Source organism: Ochlerotatus camptorhynchus, unplaced genomic scaffold, assembly GCF_037179485.1.
Source record: "Ochlerotatus camptorhynchus isolate MF236.1 unplaced genomic scaffold, CSIRO-AGI_Acam_v1.1 ptg000330l, whole genome shotgun sequence".
NCBI classification, from domain to species: domain Eukaryota; kingdom Metazoa; phylum Arthropoda; class Insecta; order Diptera; family Culicidae; genus Ochlerotatus; species Ochlerotatus camptorhynchus.
In genome coordinates, this window is record NW_027040818.1 from 8,393,188 (window position 1) to 8,418,070 (window position 24,883).

Here is a 24,883-nt window from a genome sequence, read left to right on the forward strand (position 1 = left end):
TTGTTCATATTCAGCATATTCAAATGTCTGCATGAAAAAAATACCTTCACGAATTTTAAATGTCTTCAAAATGAAGATATGTCTTTAAATCTGGTGTATTGAAGGAATCTTCATTTTTTTAATATTTCTTCGAAGCAGATGAAACATACGAATATTAAAACAATCCTAAATATCCAAAAAGTTCACGCAGAAAAAAATCAAAAGTGAAAAACAACCACCCTAGGTTCCATCCGATCCCGTGACCGCTTACGCGCGATCATCGACTCCCCTTCGCCGCTGTGAACAAAACCATCTTTGCCTTCGTCGTCGTCATCGGGTTCCAGCCAGCGAAGTGATGCAAGTTTCGTCGTACCGCTTCTCCTCAACCAATCAATCCCGGAGCAGCCACACGAACCGATCTTACAAGCCACAAAAGTAGTTGGTTACTTTACTCACTCTCTTGTGCTTGCTCCACTCCGCACTACGCCACCCCCCAACACCATCATTGCAATACTTACCTCTACTGCAGGAAAGTCTCCGATCATTCACCGACGACGACGACGACGACGAAGAAAGAAAAGTGTTCCACTCTCGATCGCGCTCTCCCGGCCGCGAAGAAGACGTTGGTTTCTTCTCTAACCCGATCTCCTCCCTCTCGCTCGCGCTATTCCGGTGGCTCCTGCAGTGATCGAGAGCCTCTAGCATTCGTTCGTGGACCGCCGCTACGGTCAGATCTTGTGTGCAGTTGGTATCCACGATATCCGCGATCGCCGTGTACCGCGCGTCGTTTGAGCAACTCGACGAGAGAAAGGCCAGTGCCTCGCGAAGAAAGAAAGAAAAAAAGGAAGGAAGGAACAACAACAACAATAACGAAAGGAAAACGTGTGTCTGTGTCAGTGCGCAACGGGTTCGTCGCTATCGGTCGCTCGCAGTGCGTTGAAGTTCCCGTTTCTTTTTTTGATTATTTTTTTTTGGGGAAATTTCTTTTGCCTCCCGGCGGGGTCGATCGCGCACGGTTTTTGGGAGTGCTGGTGTGCGTGAGTGGGGCTCTCCGAACGCTTTCGAGTGTGACTTTTGCTTGTCCAGGTCTTTCAAGTCTTTTTTTATCGGGCAGAATTGCGTGTGTGTCTTTTCGGCTTCAGTGAATTTAGGCCCCTTTCTGGATGGGTTCTACGCCGCAATTAGCATAGATTTTTTTTCGGTTGTGCGTGAACTATTCGGTCATAATTTGAAACGAGTTGAAGGAAGAAAAAAAAAACAGAGCACATCGGACGACGGATCTTGGATTGAAGGAATAGGTGAAATCAATTTGAATTCAGCTGGCGTTTTGGTGGAATGGGCTGCGAGTGCGAGTTCTACTTTCGATGGCTTTTGTCTAAATTTGGGTGTTTTCTGTGTGGATTTGAAGCTTCATAGCGAGGAAAGTGTAATCTGAGTACCTTTGAAGATCGGAAGAAGAAAGTGTGTTTGATCGTGTTCTGGTTATTTAAAGCCTCACAATTGACGGGTTTGTCAACACAAAAGAAGAGAAAGGAAGACGAATTTTCTCCGGGGGAAAAAAAAGCATAAGCAAAATACACACACACAAAACAGCGAGTGAAACTAGTTACAAGGTGCAAGTGTCCGGATGGTAATTGAAAGATCTTGAAACCTATTGGTGTCAGGATTGGATACGCTCCACAGCATACCGAAACGCGCCCCGCAGCTGGAACAAATTCCATCGGAAGACAAATAACAACAACAACAAAGTGTCGGTTTTCCAATGAAAAATCTCTAACGGATCAGGCAGTGTGCAGTGCAGCTTTTGGTGTGGATAAAGTGAGGAGAGAAGCTTTGTTGACATAACCCATTTCCGTGCACAGAAGCCTGCTGCTGTTGCCTGCTGCAAGTGTTGCAAATGAGAGCTAAGTCAAGTGAAGTGAATGTGAGTAAGTGAGTGTGCAAAAGAGGGTGAACGATTGTTACAGAGAAGAAGAAAAAGAAGAAGAAAATAGTTGCACTAACCCCTAAGAGGATTAAGGTCTGAATCAACACTTGCCTTCTCGAAGAGCGACGGCAAAGGGGGAAAGTGGAGCGGAAAATCCTTTGCACCGTGGAACGAAACGAAACGACCCGTAGAGATTAGCAATATTAGCATTTTCTCCACGGGAAATTGTGTGAACACTGGGAGGAGTTTAAAGGATTGAAAGAAAACGAAAAAAAAAGTGCTGTTTGTGACTTACCTACGGAGCTGAGTACAATAGGCAACGACGATTTTTACCGAAAAAGTGGTGGTTTGGAAAGTTTGAAGGGTTCAAGTGTGTTCAAGTGTTTGACCAAAATAGCAGCAAGTGATTTACGTGAAAAGCGCTCGATTGGAGGTTCAAAGTTGTGATTCTGGAAGACGTCTACAAGTTCGATTGGAAATTGTCACCGAGGATACATTGTGTACGACGAGGTTTAATTGGATTAAAACTACTGCACTGTCGTAAGGAACACGCTTAACTATCAGGTATGATATTTATTAGCGTTTTTTAAAAGATCTAAGACCTTAAGAACTCACTACACTGTTAAGTATTTTTCAATAACTCCATGAGGTGCTTGTACTTTCAAACTGGCTTTGAGTTTGTGTATTTTTATATCAAGCTGTGATTTTTTGCTTTTCTCAATTTCCGTAGCATTTTTGAGTTCCTTTTAAAATTCTATTGAGTATTGAACTAAATGACAGACGACAGTTAGATCGTATTAAGATTCCTGGTGCATTGGGGTGCACACTGTTGAGAGTTAAGGTTAAAGCAATTCAATTTGTCTGTTCATTAGTAATGTTGTACATCCTTCACAATGATCGTTTTAGTTTTTAGTTTTCATAAGCCTTATTTTGGCCAAATATTTGGTACATACCTTCAGTGTATGAATATGCTTCGGAAAAAGTGGTTCGGAAATACCGGAAAAGCCAGGAATTGACCGAGAACTTTAAACTTTAAAATCGTGAGAACCGGTGGTTTGCCAAATCCGAACTGCCATGCCTTCCGCTTAACCCCTTCCATTAAATTTTGCACAGTGGTCTCATCGACTTTATTCGCCGCCGAACGCCAGTTAGATTAAAATTGCTGCTCGTTTTCCATGGATTTATTACTTTTTTTTAGATTCCGTTTGACCAAGGCCCAATACCGTTCGAAAGGGTGGAGTTCTGGTCTGCTGGGAGGGTTGTGGTCTTTGGGTACCAGAACCACGTTGTTCGCATTGTTCCACTCGATTGAACAGAGATATTTTTTCGGGAACTTCGATAGTTTGATGGTTTTGAAAATTTCATCCACCTTCCCTTTTCCTGATGTGGTATAAAACTCCTGTCCCGGAAGCTGCTTGAAATCCGCCTTCAAGTTTCGTCGTCCATGACGACACAGTTGAACTTTGTGAACAGATTCGTATACAGCTTTCGGGACCGCTGCTTTGCCGACGTGTTTTGTTTGTAATCTCGGTTCGCCACCTTCACCTTCTTAAACGTCGACAACAACGTCGTTTCTTGAGCCGCTGCACAGTAGTATGGGAGACATTGAGCTTGCTAGCGACATCCCGGATGGAGAGGTTAGGATTCCGTTTATATTTCACCGCAACCTTCTTCGTCGTCGCTGCCACGTCCGGATTATGATTGCCGCCGCTTCCAGGCTTCCTGGTGGTCGACAGACGCTCCCCAAAATACTTTTAAAACGTTTGTCACGGTCGATTTGGCCACATCCACAAATTTTGCCAACTTGGCGTGTGAGAACGTCGGATTCTCTTGCTGCGGGAAAAAAATTTTGACACGCTGCTCCTCTTGCTTGGACGTCATTTTGAGAACTGGAGAGCAAATGGTGAAAACTCATCATAGCAACCATTGTATATACACTCAACTTCCAAATGCAGCATTTCAGATTTTTCTTAATGCATTTTTAACAAAAATACACCAATTTGAAGTTGACCAATTTTTGCGCGTTCCAGACTTTATAGAATAATGCTGAGCAATGATTTTTAAAATATTGCCAATTTGCAGTTATACATGTTTCCGGAGGCATCGTGTTCGGAGTGTCTAATCTAAAATCATAGATTTTTTTTAAACCATTGTGCAGATTTTATAATGAATTCTAGAGATAACACCAAGGTATTTCAGAAAAAAAATTTACAGGGAGTTTTGGGTAGAACTCTAAGAGAGTTTTGACTAGAACTCCAAGTCAATTTTGTGAGTACAGATTGATTTTATTTAAGGTAGAGGTACCTTCCAAAGGAATTGAGCGAAGAGATTTAAGGAAATTCCAAGGATAAGGATTTCAAGGGAATCCCGATTAGAATATCTACACACTTAGAAAAAATCATGTAAATTTAGGTGCTCTGAGACTGACATACACGAGCGTCAATTTTGACATAACATTGAGTCATAATAGTCGCAAAATTCAGCTCAATCAATCGTACATTTCGTTTAATAATGAGCTTTTCACTACACTTAATAGTACATGACATGTTTGTTTACGTCTCATCCTTTATGTGAAAGATGGCTTCCGTCACGTGTAAGATTAAGTATTTCTAAGAGTGTAGATAATTTTATGGGGAATTCTTCTGAATTTGTTAAAGAATTAAGAGTAGAATTCCAATATAATTCTAAACAAAATTGAAATACTGTCCAAAGGTGAATAGCATGGGAATTCTAAGGAGCGAATAAAAAAAATGGAAGTTAGCGTCAGTGAGTTCTTATAAAAAGTTTAAAATTTGCTTGCAATCCAAGGATCAATTTCATGATTTTTTAGGTGTTCTCAGAGAATTTTTTGAATTTTATAAATACACTACCTGAATGTTCCCGGCCTGGCACGGGATTCAAAATCAGCTTGAGTGTATGCCGCCGATTAAAAAAAGCATACTATTGTACGTAGCTCCCTCCCTCTCTTATCTAAGGGGCTACCCCCTATGACCTCCCTTTTGCCAAATTAGGATCCATTTGCTTGAATAATTCTCGAGTTATGCAGAAATTTCCGTTTCATTGGCATGGGAGTGTCTACAGTGTCTTCTGTGTTGTTCAGGCTAGGAAGCAGACAGATCCTTTCTACTGGTCGTTTGAGGAGCCCTTCTTTCGTTTTTAACGTTACAACACTTACGACTCCGTCTTCACCCGGATGGGTCTCCGTGATTCGCCCCATTTTCCACCGTGTTGGGGGTAGGTTCTTGTCGCAAACTACCACCAATCTGCCAACCTCGATGTGCGTCCTTGAAGTTGGCACAAATACTCCTTGCGCCATCCGTTCCAAAATCCTTGGAACTTCTGCTGCATTTGTTGATAGTGGTTAAGCCGGTTTGTAGGTACATTCAACCAATCAGGTTCAGGTGGAGTGATGACCCTATCAAGAAATGATCTGGTGTCAATGGCTCACGACACGACGAATTGTTGTAACAGGGATGTCATCCGCATAAGCATACTTCAATGATTGGTATATCAGCAAATTCTCAAACTACACCAGCCTTATAAGACGTACAGCGGTATGGCAACGGCTGATAAGACGCTTGCAAAATCGATCGAAAGAGCATCCGATAGGTTTTCTCAGCATTTCGGAATTACGACAAGCTGAATTCACCATCGTTCGTTTAATTCAACGGGAAACCTTCGCCGACGAGCAAACTGCGTTATCTTAAGGGAGGATGGTCTCGAGAAAATCACCCATGGTTTAACCCATACCTTCAAGAAGATCAACTTCTACGTGTAAGAAGAAGGCTACGTCATTCTACCGAATCTGAAAGCACCAAACACCCGTTAGTCTTACCGGCTTATCACCGGTTAACCAGGATGATTATGGAGCATTACCATCACATCCTGTTACAAGCAGGACCACAGCTTCTATGAAGCACCATCAGACTGAAGTTTTGGCAATTAGGAGGAAGGAATGTAGCTCGACATTTTGTCTATCGTTGTTTGAAATGCTTCAGAGCAAATCCGCCGCCAATACAACAGTTCATGGGTGGCCTGCCATCGTCCAGAGTCACGAACAGGTCATCGAACAGACCACCGGTAAAGTTTTGAGCAAATTTTCAAAGACATAGACTCCGAACGCAGAAACTAATTCAAGATCCTGGAAACGTTCTGCTGTCTTAGCTATTATTCATTTCACCTTGTTATCTCTGCAGTTCAATTGCATTTGGTTTTATGGTAAATTTGAATCGATATTAGACTGATGCAAAATTTTAAATTTTCGCTCCACAGTGTTCAAACTGTTTCAAATTGGGTCCGGATTGGCCTCCGAAAGATTAAACTCATTTGATAAGAAACTGACTTAGCACAAACCATTTGAAATAACTATGGGGAAAACAAAACTTTTTGTTCTTGGTCTTCTAGCCGTTTTACATATTATACTGTTAACAAATTGGATTGCTATTCTTATGGGAATTTTTATCAGCTACAACTTTACAGAAAATCATTTTCAGCCAAACGTCAAATTAAATAGTTATTATTTGTTTAAGAGATTGATAATCTTATGGCACGATTAAGCAACTGTAGCCCCGTAACGTGGGTAGATCACCTTTTCGTGGTACGTTACGGGATGTAAGATCTACCACCGATTTCTAGTCCTGACTACTTCAAACTAGGGGAACAGGATTTTTCAGTAATCCAAGGAACACATCTTAGTCCTTGTTACTTTTTATGCCTTTTTGATAGTGACAAGACTCGGCTTTGGCCTAGGATCGCCAAAATTTTTCCTATACGCTGAATGGTCCAAAGTCACTGAAATGGTTGTAACAAACGCCAGAATGGACCTTTATACCTAATACCTTAATAATCAAAAATGGATTTATAAATGCCAAAATAACCTAGAACCGTCAAAACGGCTTACAACGCTTAAGTCGATAGTCCAAGGCACAGAAAGTATTAAATACAGTTAGAAACTACCCAAGTAACATTAAACGTTTTATGAAGTACTACAAGGCAAACAAAATTCATAAAACCCTTCTCTCTCTCATTATACAGGTATTCCACTAAGACGCCCACATTCATCAGGATTCATAAAACCCTGGTCAAGATAGCTTTGTCTTTATTACATCCACCATAACCTCATTAGGACTAGAATCTGTCTAAATGACCCACCCTGAAGAAGGTTCTAAAGACTGCATTATCGAGACATTTCAAGATTGACTTGCTGCAAAAAGGTTTATATGACGAATGCATTGAGAACCATTTGAAATCCTTATTAAAAGTACAAAGCAATTTAGCACCAATAGTTGTGCCATTTGCTTTTGACGCTTTCGAAGCGCACTAAAAATAAAGCATCAATCAAGATAAAAAGATGTTCATAAATATTGTCCGATCATGCCAACTTCATTCTTCAAAAATGAATCGGTAAAAAATCGTCATAAATTTCCTCATAATCAAAGTGATAGAATTTCTAAAATTATCGGTACGCATATTGTGGTTTAATTTTTAGGTGACATATTAAATCTAATGTGAAATGTGCTTCGGAAGATCGGAAAAATTGGTCTGCCTTCCGAAAACGTTGATATGTTATGTTATTCATTGCTCCCAGCCGAGACAATATGATGATATTCGTAATTTCTATTACTACTCATTGATGAATTGATGAGAATTAAGTTATTTTAAAGGAAACACATTTTGAAGAACGAAGGTTGTAAAAAAGCAAATGAAATAATAACAATATGGGAATAGCATAAACATTTATTTTCCATAAGCCAATTGTGAAAAAGCTGTTTTGTTTTCATGAAATCGTTTTTATTCCGTTTAGTTTTATGATGGCATTAATGGTGGCAAAGTTGCCTAGGAAAAATTTAAACGTCAAAATTTGTTTATCTTTCGATAGTTTTGTTGTGCGCTCATTCCAAAGATGTTCTATTCCAGCTTTGGATCAACAAGTTGTGTGACATCCTTGATAAGGTCAATTCATCTATTGGAAGCAGTTACTCAGGAAGTGAGTCTACGTAACTTGGAACAGGTGAAAGTTAATCGTTCCCGAAAAGTGAGTTTCCTGTCAGCAGTTCTCCGCAGTCCCAGTTTGGCACTGATGCTATTCGGATCATCATCGCAACGTTATTTATGGAGAAGGCCGCCATTGACAATATGCTGTGTATTCCCATCAATTTTATCCGTCTAATTTGACGGCTTTCAGTGCTTCGTAAACCGCATTCACTTCGCTCCTCTCAATCGGCTGCTCTGTTGTTGTTGACAGATTTTTTCGTAGCTGCCCTCCCAGAAAGTTCTAGAATTGGATTCCTTTTCTCTTCCGTCTACAGCATTGCTAGAGATATTACTCGATTTTCCTTTGGAATTTCCTTGTGAATCTGCGTTTGAAAGCCCCAAGCGATTATGTTTTTCTCTGTCTCTAGGCGGATCCATCTTTTTAGTTTTCTTTTTAAACAGTGGAAGGTCATGTGATACACTTCATTGACTCTAAAACGCATCAATATATGCTTTTTGATGCCATTTGAAACCGAACGGTTTCATAATTGCTTTTATAATGATAAAACACCTTTATCGAGAATTTTGTCGTGAAACCAATAAAAAAAATACTAATCGCCCCAAGTAACATTTGGCATCCACTCTGATTTATGATGGTTTTATAATGGCAATGAATAATCCATTTAGTTTAAGTACAGCATTTTACAGTGTAAAACGTTTCTGCTAGTAGTTCACCTTTTCGCTGTGTTAAAAACCTTTTACAGTCTGGCGAGAAGTCAAAAACTGTCTTGTTTTAAAATTAAATTTCAAGTAGTTCTCAATCCCACCATAAAACTGTTATAAAAATCAATCATAAACTTCATTAGCTTTTTTTTATAAATGTCTTGATAAAATAATCTCTAAACCTGTTATATCATCTAAAAAGCAATCATAAAACCATAAGGTTTTAAATGAGAACAAAAGGCATATATTGTTGCCTTTTAGGCTTTTAAAAGTGTATCATAAAATCTCCTCTGTTTACAAATTGAACTTTAAGGATGGATCCTCATAGTGATTAAAAACCAAATTTATGATAGGATAAGGATAAACCAAGGAAGCGATGCTAACGACCGAAGGGAAGTCGATTTCAGTCAAATTTAGTTCTTTAGAAGATCCAGCACGTCCGGCGGAACGGGTACCATCAAAGACTGAGCATCTGGTGGAGAATAGTGAAGTGAGCGTGGTCCTCAAATTGATAAAACATTGTCAAAACAGCCTGAAAACAGACCAGCCTTCTCCAGACCTTGCGAATAGATGAAGATCGGAATAACTTGCGTCAGTACCGACAGCAAACCACTGAAACTGTCAGTTAGCGGACACTAGTTAGTTTCCGATCCATAGCTGCGATTTTATTCGGCGAAAGGGTTATCACTTGGAACAAATTCATTCAACCGTAAATTCCTGCATCGTTTGATGGTGCACTTCCAGAACCATCCGGAAGATTGGGATCTTTTCGGGAATGATCGAAGTTACAGCTGTGCGAAATGCGAAATGTTGTGAACACTTTCTGAGTAACTGCCTCCAAGGCATCGGGAGAGAATCGCCTGGAAGAATGCTGAATCGCACAGCGCAACTATCGAAAGATAAACAAACTTTGACGTTTAACATTTTGTAGGTAACATTGCCGCCATAAATGCTGCCATAAATCTGAACGGGTTGGGATCAAGCAAAATGGATTTAGATAAATACAATTCAGTCTACAAGTTTTCTTCATAAAAGCCATTTCAAATCCTTATGAATTTGTTAAGGATTTCTTGAAAGCAAAATAACTTTTTCACAAATGGCCCATGAAAATCAGTTTGTTTGTTTTTTACAATCTTCGATTTTCAATCTATATTTCCTTGGATATAACTTTATTTTAGTTAATTTAGCAATGAGAAACTATTTAGAATGCAAAAATCATGAGAAACAAAAATCTTGGCTAAGCTTAATTATCGACCTGAAGAATACATTTTTTTCTTATTGTAAAATAATTAGTAAAATCGATGTTTTCCGTGGGTGGACTCAAGTTTATCGATGTTTTTACGTACATTTCACATCAAATTTTATATGGCACCTAAAGCTAGGCTACTTCATGAGAACTATTTTACAATTTTTGAAATTCGGTAGGATTTTTATACGATCAGTTTTTATTTTAATTATTTTGATAAGATCGGATGGTATTTATTGATCTTTTTTTTATCTTGATTGTTGTTATTTCTAGTGAACTTAGCAAACAGCTAGGGTAAATGGCTCGGATAATGGTTATAATTGTTGCCAAATTGCTTTTATTGTAGCTTAATACGGTTTTAAAATGGATCTCAAAGCGTTTATCGTACAACCATTTTGCAGTAAAACAATCTTGAAGAGCTTCGAAATTATACCCTTTAGAACCTTTTCCAGAGTGGGCCAACTAGACAGATTCCAGCATCAATGACGTTTTGGTAGATGCATCAATGGCAAAGCAATCTTGACCAGGGTTTTATTGATGTTGTTTTATAGTAGCTTTGTAGTATTTCATGAAACTTAAAATGTTGCTTGGGTGATTTACTGAACAGTTTTCTACAGGGATAAAATGCTGTCTTAAATTCATTTTTAAAACTAGACACTTTCTAATTTTCTCGTCAGACTTTAAAAGGTTTTTAAAACAGCATAAAGCAATCAAGAATGTTTTGCATCGTTAAATGCTGTATTTAAACTTAAAAGATTGCTTACTGCCGTTATAAAACCACAATAAATCAGAGTGAAAGCCAAAAGGCTGTTAAATTTTTACTTGGGTAATGACGTTTAATTTCAAACTTTCATAGGGCTAGGCCATCTTTGAATCATCAAAATATTTATGGCTACTTAAGCAACACGTTCATCATAATACGTTGCTGCAACTTGGTTGTGACTGAACCACAACTGCTCAGTGACAAGTGTGCTGCTAGGGTATTTATGAAAAATATACGACTCAACCCACACCAGGAGCTCGCTAGTAAGCATTTCTTTAAAAGGTTCGATTTACCATAAGAAAATTTGTGTAATTTCTATGATTCAATTAATAATTTAGAATTTAAGCCGCAATAATGTAATAGGTTCATATTTTAGCTCAATTTTTATTCCATAAACTCACTAGAGTATAGATTGAGAAACGCTGCTCCATTTTTGTGCACAAGCGAGAGTTGACTGCATTTCAATGCGGCTGGCGTGTTGCCTCACAACAATTTCGTCCCAATGAAAAGTGGAAAGGACCAATTTCTGCCTGCGATTCAGTGAGTCTCAATTATCAATCAATCGAAAATTACCACTGATATGCTCCAAAACCTAAACTGGACCGCACTCGAGGGGCCGCTGCTCCCAAAACCACCAAATGAACCCAAACACTGTTAAAGTGTTAAGTTAATCAGCTCTCCCGCGCCACCAAGCTGTGGCAAATCTCTCAAATCCGCTGACCTAGAGCTTCGGCACCTACATGCTAAATTGCGAACGTACAAGCGAAAACCCCCTTCCTTTTTGCGTTTGGAAAACTTCCTGAATGGAAATAAAATAAGCGCTCAACGAATGTTTTGCCCCGGGGCAAGCAAAGCAAAAATTTCGAACACTGCAGAGCTGTAGAAAAACCAATCACCACCGTAAGAAGTTGAAGACTAAGCGCTTCACTGCTACATCAGCCATGGAGCCAAAGTTGTACTTGCACAAGCAGAAAAACTTTTTGAGATATGTACTAGCCTCATCATTGGCGTTTCAAGACGGGAATTCACTTACTTACGGGGAACGACCTACATATACTTGCTGCTGTGTAGGACAAGAAGCGGCAGCAGCAGCAGCAGCAGCAGCAACGGAAAGGTTTCATTACTCAACCCAACCATCAGAGTAGGACTAAGTAGAAAAGAAACTTCGGCCAAGCAGCAGCAGCAGCAGCAGCAGCAGCAGAAGAAGAACAAGTCCAATAAATGCATTAGGGAAAATATGACTTTCAATTAAACTTTGAGAAGCAAACCGGCTTTGGCATCCGAGGGCAGCTAGTGGACCGGAGATGAAAGCACTCCACTGCAAAAGTGGTTGACTTATGGGTTCAATTTCTGCAGGCAGCTCTTTTCAAACTCGATCAATCGAGCTGCCTGCATTGACGATGGTGCGGTCTTATGTCCATCTTAAACGACTGGAGACTGGATGTAAAAAAAAAAAAAAACGAAAGAGAGTGAAACGGATAAACTGCCGTGATCTGGGTCATGGCGGTTGGAGCGCGGATCGGAGATTGCATATGGAGGCGTTGCCTGGTGGTAGGTACAAGCACGCCTTGATGCAGGTCAGAAACACTTTTAAGCAGGAAAAGGGGGATTTGAATAAAACGGTTTTCCAAAATGGATTATGCGCTGCACTCCTCCCGCACAGACGCCAGACGAGTGACGTGCGGAACTTTGTCGTAAGCCGGATTCGGAGTTGTGAAGGAGTAGAGTATCTACGAAACTGCCCCTCGAGAAGATTGGATCTAATAGGGGCAAGTGAAAGTATATCCTGTTTTTTGTTGTTGTTGTTGCTGGTTGAAGTGATCTCACATTTCGAACTGTTTCACCTTTTACAAGTTACATTACATAAACATTGTTTGAAACGAGGGTTTTCTTTTCTACCGGTGCTTGTAACTTTAAACTTTTGGAACTCAATTATGTTTACGTGCCAAGCAAAACGGTTCCCAAAGTGCATCTAAAAAGTTACAACCCATAGCAGTTAATAAGAGCCATAATAACAAGCAGTAACAGGCACAGCACGCCAACAATTCCGCCGAACCACAAAACCTCCTAAACACCTCTTCTAAAGAAACAACACCAAAGTGACGACAGTCACAAGGGCCGGGGAGGCCGGGGAGGTGGCATCGCTTTTAACGACCCATGTGGGACATTTAATCCACTTCTTAACGAGCAGCGCCAAACACAGTGCGAGAAAAACACCGCACTGCTGCTGCTGCACCGGGCACTGGACACTGAACTTTTAGCAGGGTGCAACATACCAAATCATACACCTAAAGACCAACACCAAGACGGAGTACTGGTTTCGAATGTACGTGCCAGCAAGTACAAATACCCCCTTTCTCCAAATAGCACTACATTCCGTGTGAGCGCAGCAGCTCTAGTCGAAAGTAGCACCCAAACGAACGCAACACGGCGACGACGGCGGCGGCGGCGGCAGTACATTCATTCGAAGTTTTGTTTTTTTGTTGTTTTGACTTACTGTCGACAATTTCACTAACTCGTACCTTTTTTGTCACTATTACGGAAGATAGAGGGTCGGTAGGTTTTTTGTAGTTTCAAGTCCCACCGGGGCGTTTGAATTGGTCGGCATACTAAAATGTGTACCAAGTGCACGCTGTGATGGAATTCTTCTGGGACTGAAAATAAGCAATTTGAGGAACTGTTCCTCTTTTTGGAGCTCAACAAATCGTCAGGTGACACTGTCCTGAAAAGAGGCAATTGTCATAGATGAAGAAACAGTTATCCATTGATTTCATACACGCCGCCATCGCCGCCGATGATTTTGAGTCAGCGCGCCACCGTGATCATGTTTGACACGCCGCCGGTATAATTTCTAATAAGCCGGCGATGAAATCGCTTCTAAATTTTATATAAAAAAAACTATTGCTCGCATCACAAAATTTTAAAATAAAGAAAAAAAAAAAATGCGTTAAGAATTCAAAAACAATATCTTTAATTTGTGCAAAAAGTGGCAATTGAAGAGGCTGAACCCAGAAAGAGGTCAAAGGGTCAAAATTGGTACAACTGGTTGTCTGGTAAAGTCATTCTAATCGAGCAGGCAAACTGCCAAATGGATGAGATGTTGCCTCTTTGCAAAATTCAGCCTCTTTAGTAAGTATCGGACCTCTTCCGGTAGCCAGGGTTATACTACAGCTAAAGAATAAGCGGAATGAAACCCTGAAATTAGCGAAATTTTGCCTTAAGCACATATGTGCAACTCGATCATTAAAAATCAACCCTTTTTCAAGTGGTATAGAAGGACAGCGATCTTTCAAATTGATTATACCAGCTGCAAAATGAAAAAGGAGAGCAATAGAGTAAATTCTTTTAAATAATTCTACGGTGGTTTATAATTCTATGTGTTCATATATGTAACATTTTCTTCTTTGGACATTTTCTAATTTTTTGGAACCAATTGCATCAAACTTTGATTTCGTTAGGTTTCGTAGGAGAAAAAACACGGCCGTGCAAATTTGCAATTAAGTGCTTATATTTTGAAGTCCAGAGAGAAGCAGCTTAATTTGAAATAAGAGTCAGAAGTACCATTTAAAAATATGCAGTGTTCTGAGATGACTTTGCGTCGTTCCATTCGCAAGAATTTTGCAAGCAGGACGATAAATGAAATTGAGCGCTTATTGATACCTACAATATCCAAGATTTTAACACTTCCTATGTTTTTCAATCGCCGTCAATTGAAAATTTATTCAAAAATCCAAACATATAGAGCTGTTCCAATTACTTTGCAACAAAAAACATGGTAAGGTTGATCCTTGTTGATCGAAAAGGCAAAAGAGGAGCTACACACAATCATAACAAAAAAAATTTCAACCACTATCACTAAGGTCCCAGGTTGGGTCTCCTTGCTAGCTGTATCAAAGTTAAGCACTATTTACTAACGAAAATAATCGTTAATATGCATCTACTGGTTATTTCGTGATGTAATCATAAGTTGACTCACTAAAAGCACAGTTAACAATATTTCGACATACCACAGACAAAATGATAGTTTTTCACATATTCAACGTAATCATCAAATCTTCGAATTGTTTGCATTAAATTATATTCAACTAAGATAATTTCCGTCACGAATCCAATGCAAACCAATAAGATCGAACAGACGAAGGAATAATGCATCTGTAAATAGGCAATATTACTGAATAACAACGCTCTTGATTCTATTCTGACCGACTGGAAAATACTAGTAAAAAAATCCTTTGAAAAGCCCCCTGTCGAGCTAGTCGAAAAAAGAATGCCCACACGTCAAACTTCGTCAAGCAATTAAACAGCGGAGTAACAAAAGAGACGACAAATTGTCTGGGCCTCACCTGTTTACATCTCATTTACGTATTACCGTGAATATTGGCAATTCGCCTCTTCGGTCAGTCTGTAACTCTTCACTCCTATGGTAAAATCCCATCAGCAAATATCAGTCTGTGCGTGAAACTTGGTGAACATTTCCTTACCCTTTCACTCCTATGAAAATCTCATATGATTCTGTCAATCTTTGCGTGAAGAAACGGCGGCTTGCTGGAGGAATGAAGAGATAAGACTAAGTCCGCTAGATTTCATCCACAGATTGTCAGATGCTTATGGGATTTACCAGGAAATTTCGTAAGGGCCAATGCTGCAAACGTAAACAATTACTTTTTGTGTGAATTTCTCGAAATTGAAAACTCACTCAAGAAAACCTACACCATGATTGTGTAGAGAAAGAGTCCTCCTATCAGGTAAAATTAGTGGCTTACATGGATTGACTTTGACCTACGAGACATTTACGAAAGAAGTCATTCCCAAGTAACATTGCATGTTTTATGGAGGTTTTATAGCATTCTTCAAGTCATCATTGTCTACAGAACCCTTATAAAACTAAAATTGTTACTTGGGTTATTTATGTTCTCGACATTGGTCCTTATGAACCCTCAGTGTCGATACCACGAAAATTTCTATTTTGACAGATCGATTTCCATCTATGCCAGTTATACCACTGAGGCAAAACAAAAAAGGGGTTAGATTTGAGTCAGCTTTTTGCATGAAGTTCCACATTTGTTATGTGCCTAAAGCCTATAAAAGCTCTATCATTTTAGATTTTGTCAGCTTACATATGTTAACAATGCTTATGTGAGGCCAATATTGTATTCAACTGAAGGATCCATAGGCGTAGCCAGGGGGAGGGGCTCCCCAACCCTGACTCAGCCGCAAAATATATTACTTTAGATTTCATGTAGGGGAAATGGCTCTAATGTTGGCCTATGGATCTAAGATTGTGCCCATCGCTAAAAATCTGCTATTTATCAATTTTATCGAGATGAGCGCGTCATTGGGACGGTTCTAATGGATATTTTTGGCCGCTATTGAAAATTTAGTCGATTTCTGAATTTATGTAAGGGCCCAAATAATACATCCATTTCCCTTATCTAGAAAAAAGTTTAAATAGGAGAAATGGATGTAATGTCGGCCTAAATGCCCCTAATTTGGGCCCATACATAAATTCAGCTATCGAATAAATTTTCAATAGTGACCAAAAATATCCATTAGTACCGTCTCAATGATGCGTCCATCTAGATAAAATTTATAAATAGCAGATTTTTAGCGATTGGCCCAATCTTAGATCCATAGGCCAACATTAGAGCCATTTCCCCTATTTAGTTTAACTAGCTTTTGTCATCTTTCTTTAAATGTTTTTTTTTTATCATGCGTTTATTTTTCTAGGCTCAATTGATGTAGCTTTGCGGAGCCGATATTCATTGTTTAGATCACAAAATTACTTAAAACTAACGCGGGGGCCGATGACTCGCGGCTATGTCGAGGTTAGGGGTAACAAATTGTAACTAACGGATAGGGTAGGGCAGGGTAGGGATTGAGAACACAAGGCTTGGAGAGAAATGTGCTCTTGATCTCGAACTAAGGGACATACTGATGAAAAAGACAAACATGGGGGTACACCGATGGGCAGCCAACAACTTGGGAGAACACAACATGACACTAATTGATTAATCGTCAGATATATCCGATTTAAAAACACATAAATTACACTCAAATAGTCGAGATATCGACTAGTCAAGACATCTCTAACGGGTATCGCGGGTTATTTTCCTCGGGCCCTGAGGCATGTGGATAACTCAGATCTGGCAACAGGGTGTAGGATACATGACCAAACAACTTTCAAATTTGAGAAAAAAAATTGCATAAGAAAGGCATACATTCTATTCTGTTGGTGAATTACCAACAACTGACTGTAAAACATATCTTGTTCTTCTATATATGCAATTAGATTAACATCCGAAGTCTAGCCTTTTTTACATATTCTGCACAAAAGATACTTTCTGCCCCGCCCCATTCATAAAAAAACAGCGGGAAATCCTATCAGGTGCGGTTGCACATCGTTCTGCTTGAACCTGCAAAGATATAAAACAGCGCTGCTGTCGTGCTTTTGCTCGTTACCGCTTCGGACGACGCGGAACTTGGTTCTGTAACAAGCAGGACCAAGTCAGCGGCTAAAGGTGGACGGCGTGATCACCTTTCACAATTAGGAATGAGCCTTGGGTCCCGTTTCACTAAACCGAAACGCGGAAAATTTTTATGTGCCAAACCAGTTCATGAGTTGATGGGTCGATAGGTAGGGTCCAGGTGAGGGAGCTGCCTCCCTGGCGTCGGTAGCATTGGTGCTCAGCACCGAAAACAAACCAAGGAAAATAAAGAGAACCATAACGAAAACATTGAAATACTTGAAAAATATAAGATAAAGTATAATAGTCAAAAATGCATGACATGCATCAATTTTGCGTGGTTCTACGTCATACTGCGGTCGTGTATAGGACATAACCCTTTATTTTTTTTCTGTGACCAATAATATGACATTGAGGCTTGCTATTATTTAAGGGTTTTTTTTTTCCTTTGGTTTGTTTTTTCCGTCGATCTTGTTTTCCGTGCTGAGCACCAATGCTACCGACGTGCCAGGAAGGCAGCTCCCACACCTGGACCCTACCTATTGACCCATCAACTCATGAACCGGGGACCAACGGCTTTACTTCCCATCCGAAGGAAGGCGTGATCAGAGATGTTATGCCTCAGAACATCCCGGCGGCGCCAACTGGGATTGAACCCAGGCCTGCTGGGGTGAGAGGTGATCACGCTTACCACTACACCACCAGCGCCGTTGAATTATTTAAGGGGTTACGCCACCCTAGGATTTTTAAAAAATCGATTTTTTTTTTACATAAAAAGGTACTCTGAAGTGTCAAGAATAAGGTGCTGGGATTGCGGATTGAAGGTTTGTTATCTTCAACTATATATATTCCCTTACTTTTGCCAAAAATCTGTACCTCAAACTTCAACCGCGTTTTTTTCGAAATACATACGAACTTTTCAATTGATCAAAAAATGCAATTGTGCTAAAAAATTTTAGAAACAAATTTCAGGCGAAAAAACTGTTTTTTTTGCAAAAACAAGTCCCATTTGCGTAAAATTCAAAATTTTTTCATCTCCGTATGTACTTCTCTAGGTATTCTTATATAAAATAAGAAAAACCACTCGTTTTTGTTCTAGGTTCATATTTACGACGAAGAAAGTGTGGGCCGCGTAACACTACACGGGAAGCAGTGCCAGCCAACTTGCCACACATGGTTTCCCCTTATGAAAAAATACTTTAAGCACCCCCAATTATGTGTGCTATAAGCCCATATAAGTTAATTTAGTATGTGACTTTAATAAAAAACAAAAAAAAAAAATTATTGAAGTTGGTGCATTTTTCTATATTCTAGGGTGGCGTAACCCCTTAAAAGGTTTAACAAATTTGATTATATATATTTCATATGGGAGTTTTAAGGCTTACTGATTTTGAACGAGCAATGATCGTTTGTTCATGCTTTTTGTATTGAAATCACATAGCTTCCAGATTTCATAAATTTAAGCATCTCAAACGTAAGAAAATTCTCAGAGCTAGGTAATTCCATGAATTAAGAATTAGTTATTTTTTTAGATTTTGAATATTTCATCATCAGGTAAATCTCAGACGTAGGAACCAAAATTAAATTCTAGAAGTTTGAATTTTAGAATTTGATAAAATGTGGGCTATGAAACATGGTAAAGTGCACACATAATAAATTTCATACATTTATGACTTGGGAAAATAAGATATATGTCCATGAACAATTCCTAACATTCTGAATGTGAAACTAAAAATAGTTTGAGATCCCAGACTCATATGTTTTCAAGATTTTGTATCTTAAAAAAATAGGTATCTCTAATATAAATTGCAAGCATAAATTCTTCGAATACAAATGTTATTAAAAGGCAACTAAATTAGATCCTTCGTCATAATTCTATATCCTGTAAATTATGCAACGTTTCCTGAACATCTATAAAAACTTCCTTTACAAGTGTTCCTCAACTCCTACCAAGTTCGCTGAATTTATTCCAAATTCCGTATTTATTCCATCCCTCGTAATCCTACGAAGATTTCTGAACGTCTTTGAACTTCTGGAAATAAACCTATCATCTACAAATATTCTTAAACATCTGGAAAATTTCTAAAAATTTAACGAAGTTCCCAAAACCTCCAAGAAGTTCATAGAGCTTTTTTGAAGTAAGATCCGTGACAAACTCTAACGAAGCTCCCAAACTGAAGCGAGGATCCCTGAAGTTCTTAGAAGTTTATTGAACTATTTTTAGATCTTCTACCGTACTCAAGGACATGAACCACCCCCCCTCCCCCCTCCCAACGCACATGAACTAAGACCCACCGAAAAATACTGGGCTATTATGAAGCAGGCACTACGGAAGCATCCCAAGGAGGTCAAATCTGAGGAAGACATGAAGATAAAGTGGGTTTCCGTACAGATGAAGCTGCAGCCAGATACAGAATATTATGAGTAGAGTTAAGCTTACTATTGGGTTATATTTTGTTGTCTGAAAGTTTTAGATTGATCGGTCAACTAGGTAATTTTGAACAGCGTTTTTACCGTGATGCAATTTGATGTTGGACACCCTTTAGCATTCCAGGAAGATTCAGACGAATTTTTCAATAGAATTTTGAGAAGAATTTTATGGAAATCGAATTCTCACAATAGTTCCATGAAAATTCTAAGATATGCTCTCAAAAAAATTCATGAAGAGTTTCAAAAACTTTGGTAATCCTCGGATGAACTCCAAGAACAGTAGAATCCTAGTTCCTAGAAAAATATGATGAGAATATCAAGAAAATTCTGATGTACACTTTTATTGAATGTCGGAGGAGGAGAATTCCGAGCTAAGAAATAGAGAAGTATTCTAGATTCTGTGACATACGAAGCTCTTAAGGTTCTAAAAGTTACAAAGTTATTTAAACTGCCCGACATAGGACATACAAAAACTGGGTAATTTTTAGAATTCTCACTGCATTGATTTAGAAGAATTGGTACGGTCTTTTGCTTGACAAATTTATGAAACTCTGGGACTTAACTTTTGGTATCTCGTTCTAATGGAAAGTTAAGAATTTTAAAAATAGAATTCGATTACTGGCTAAAGCAACCATATTTTAAGGATCCTTCCTGGATTTTAAGGATATTTCCTGGATTTTTCAGGATGTTTTGGAATTCCTGTTGATTCCCGGTTCTCGCAGTTTTCCCGACTAAGTGGCCACCCTGTTTTGCGAGATTCAAAATGGGCGAATTTTAACAAAAATTTGAATTATTGACCATAACAAACATTTATGAAAAGTTTCATGCAAATCGGAGAAGGTCGCATCAGATCGATTCATCATTTGGCCTACTCAGCTGCTTCTGTGTTGTCAGTTTGAGTTTGTTACAGTTTGAGCGATGATTCTATCTCAAGTAACATTTTTGGTTTTATGAGGGTTCTGTAGACAATGATTTAGACTTGTCGAATGCTTTAAAACCTCGATATAACCAGCAATGTTTCTTGGGTATGGGTCTCACAAGTCTTTGTTTAAGCTTTATTAAGCTTAAAAACGGTAGTGGGTGTTTAAAACATAATTATCATCCTTTAGGTATCTTTGTAGTTCATGGATAGCCCCAATTTACAAATATTCACAAGTCTCCAAGTTTTGATAACTTTTAAAGTTCAAGCTTTTGAAGCTCTTCGCGGTGATTGAATAAACACCGTTTGGTGAGACCGGATGGAATTCAACTTTGAAATCTGTGCTAGGGAAATCGCTTTTTGCAGGCAATCGGTGGTAATTTTAATTATCATAGCAACAATTTCACATTCGTGCAATTTTCAAAAGTGAAATTTTGAAAAATGATCTTAAATTGATGCGTCGAAATATTTCTGATCGATTGGTGATAAAATTATTGAAATTGGTCCAGGGACAGCTGCATTATGAACGTTCAAAATCTTTCATAATTTGTACATGTTCCATTTTAAGTTTTCACAAAGTGTACCCTAGACCTGTTCATTTTAAACGAAATGTTCGGAATGTAACGGGTCAACCGTGATTACTGTTCGTCATGTTAATTTGTACTTCTGTGTAAATTTTCAGCAAAATCGGTGATGATTTTGAGGTGCTTCAAGTTAATTTTATGTTTTTAAGGTAATTTACGGCTTACAATATTTGTATCTCGAGACTGAAATAACGAAAACTGCTGTAACAACTTTCATAGCAAAGTTTAATGTGTCATGTATCAACTTTGTGACCAAAGGTTGACTATTCGAAGTGATTTTATTGAATTTTGACTTAGTTTCATGCTCGAAGATATCTTAAAATGTGAAGAATTTTAAAGTATTTGTTCTACGAATTTTCCACCCGTATGATATAAAAATGTGTAGTGTACGGCATAATGTTCCTCATATTGTTTTAGAAGTTTCATTCCAACATAGTTTTCGTGTTTATTTCATAGATTGAGAGATAAAAATCAGAAAAGAGGCCGTTTTAGCTAAAATTCACAAGACAACAGAACCAATAAAAGTCAATTAGATTGACAGAACATAGTTGCATTGCTTTTCAATGACGACCGATGACTGTTATTGATATATTGATATATGATTTTTCCATAACTATGAATCCTCAGTAGACGTGTTTTTTATCAAAGGCAAGTGTCACTCGAGCCATTCAAAATATTCGTTATTTTATAAATTGCTGTTATGGTTCGAGTGACACTTGCCTTTGATAAAAAACACGTCTACTGAGGATTCATACTCCGGAGGTATACAGCGTTTGATGGGAGGAATAAAGAAGAATGTGTGAATTTTCATTAGAAACGAAAAGAAAGGATTTGTATTGATATTTTTTCTTTAAAGTACAATGAATAACCTTTGTTTTGATGTATTAACCTTATTTGTAAGTCAATCCGTTACGGAGATACAGATGATTTTATTATTCCGGATTCTAAATGGACATAGCTTTACGTCAAAAATGCAAGATCTCCGAATAAGAAAACTGTCCATACACTGGCTTGAGAAAACAAATATAATCTGGAACCACATCTTTTCAAGAATTTAGTTAATGAAACATTTAAAAATGTCCAGTAGATACACAACTCACAACCTCTTCTTCTTCTTATTCGCATTTCAAGCTTATTGCTTAGTGCATATTAGCTTATTGCGTGCTCTCAACTTAGTGTTCTAAATGCACTTCCACAGTTATTAATTGAGAGCTTTCGATGCCAATACCAATGCATGAATTTGTATATTGTGTGGCAAGCACAATGATACTCTATGCCCAGGGAAGTCGAGAAAATTTCCTACCCGAAAGATTCCCTCGACCGGACCGGGAATCGAACCCGCCGCCTCCGGCTTGGTAATACCGTGCCTTTACTGACTAGGCTATGAGGCCCCACCACAACTCACAACCATTTATAACATGACGGGTTCCACAATTTTACCATTCCTTTTTTCAAAGCATCTGAGGCTTCGAGAATTTTGAGAATTCTGTTACTATGGAATATTTTCAAGATAGGGGAAATGGCTCTAATGTTGGCCTATGGATCTAAGATTGGGCCCATCGCTAAAAATCTGCTATTTATCATTTTTATCTAGATGAACGCGTCATTGGGACGGTTCTTCTGGATAGTTTTGGTCGTTATTGAAAATTTAGTCGATTGCTGAACTTATGTATGGGCCCAAATTAGGAGCATTTGGGCCGACATTACATCCATTCGCGTAGATAATTAAAACAGATAAAGTAAATTCCTAGACCCTGATGATATTCTTGTGATTCTGGTAGAAATATTTAAAGATTATTGGCATCGTGGAATAACCCGAACAAGCGAACCACAATCACATCTGAAAATAATAGATCGTTGAGCTTGAATTCGTTCGCAGTTAAAGAAGATGAAGAATATTATTCTCAAAGAGCAGCTTATGAGAAAACGAATGGTAATTTTTTTCATTCGGTCAAATGACCCATTATAAAAAAATTCCCATATCAAAACACAGGTAAGCGTTTGGCTCTCATCTGAAAATAACAGATATCATGAATGTACAAAGAAGATTAAGATTGATTGCAAATAACAGCTCGTGAGAGAAAGAATGGAAATTTTGGGATTTTTCATTTAAATATGAATTATACCTATAGTCCATGATGCCTATCGTATTTATACCTAACGTATTAATGACTAACGTCGTGCACCCGTAAAAATGGTCTGGCAACACAGAAGCACTTACTAGTCGTAACGCATTTAAAATGATTTTTCGGCGTGTTTTTAGCCATTTTAGGGTGTTTAAGATCATTTGGGTGTCTGAAAAAATGGTGGGTCGTGAGGCATAGCCTATGCCCGGTCCGTCGTCGTCATCGTTGTCGTGATAGATTCCACGGCAGCCAATAATTGCGAGCTGCAAAGCAAGTTTTTCATTTTGTACTCTCTCGCTTGCATCCATCCCGAGGAACCAAGGCAACAAGAGATAAATTGCCAGGTATAAAGAAATCTCAGCGCACACGGGCAAGGCAGGGGTCGTCATCATTGACGGGCCTGGAACGGGTGGTGGAAAAGCAATAAATAAATGAAAAGAAAGCTCACTTTTTTTCTACACGTTTCTTCTCTTTTCGCGCCCGTGCCAAAGTCTGCCGTCCTCTAATGATGCGGTGCACTGCGATAAAAGTGATCCTGTTATTTCGATGCCATCGCCTCCGAGGAAGGAGCTCAATAGCAACTTACGAGATTGCTGTATATTCCCACAGTGCCAGCGCTAGATGCAAACCCTCGGAGTGGGATCCTGAAATGGGGAGACGGAGCCTTTATGCAATTGAGAAGACGCACACACACATACAGAGTCACGCGGTGGAGTTCGCGGGGATCAAGCACGGGAGATCAACAACGATGCCCCGGTGCTTGAATGGAATACGGGGTGAAGCAGAGCACAGTGGGAATTTTTCGCTGACTGACTTGTCATTCAATCTGGTTAGTGCTATCAAAATGGAATTCGGTATTTAATTTTTCTTGACACTTCAACCCACTGGCACAAGTGGGATAAGTGAAAGAAAATTGCACTGCGATTGAGAAAAGTTGCAGCAACTTGAATGCCATACCAACAGCAGCTTACTGCCTGTTGATGGCCAGCGTAGGAGATCAACTTCGACTTCGGTTTCGAGGAATGTGGCACAGATTACCGTTTAGTTCGATCCGGTCGTGGTCGCGTCTTGTCGGCAGCGTCTCTGTGTAGGCCGCAGCGCTCGGACGCAGTGGACGCAAGCCACCAGCAGCGGCAGAGAGTGAATGGAAAGTGTTTGGCCCGTGCTGGTGCGTCGGAAAGTTGGTGACATTTTCTGGAATCGCGCACACATGCCGTTTGCCGTCGAACCTTATCGAATCCGGTGGAAAGTTGAAGAGATCCATTTCGGTGCCGTAACAACCCACGGTGCAACTTTCGATTCGTGTTCGCTTCATTACCTAAACCTGTGCATGACGGGGGCAAGACTTTGTTTACCTTGTTTACAAAATCAGCTCTTAATCTATTCTAAAGCAATAAATCTCCCCCGGGATTGCACAACCCTCGGTTCTACACTTTGAAAAACGAAAAATAGCACTGTCACGAACACGTACACACGTACACATTGGAGCCAAGCCGGAGTGCAACGCACGTGACCATTAGATTCAATTTACTAGCAGCAGTAGCAGCAGCAGTCGTCACAGAGCTCAAGATTGCAGCATAACTAGCCTAAGGTCAGCAGATTTGATTGCAGCTAATAAAATTTGCACTCCTTCGCCATACATTCGTGATGGTCGTGAGTGGTGTGGTTGGGGCGGTTTGGTATAACACAGGAAGTGTAGCCACGAACAAAAATATGGTCTCTAATGCAATTCGAGCAATCCATTTGAAA

General features: G+C 39.2%; 1 protein-coding gene across 1 annotated transcript in view; it reads left to right on the forward strand.

Moving 5' to 3' along the window:
* Window positions 1-715: 715 nt before the first annotated feature.
* RhoGEF64C (Rho guanine nucleotide exchange factor at 64C) overlaps window positions 716-24,883 on the forward strand; it is a 670,047-nt gene continuing 645,879 nt past the window's right edge. The window contains exon 1 of the mRNA XM_065230356.1: window positions 716-2,470. The gene's annotated coding sequence lies outside the window, so the exon portion shown is untranslated. The remainder of the gene's footprint in view (window positions 2,471-24,883) is intronic.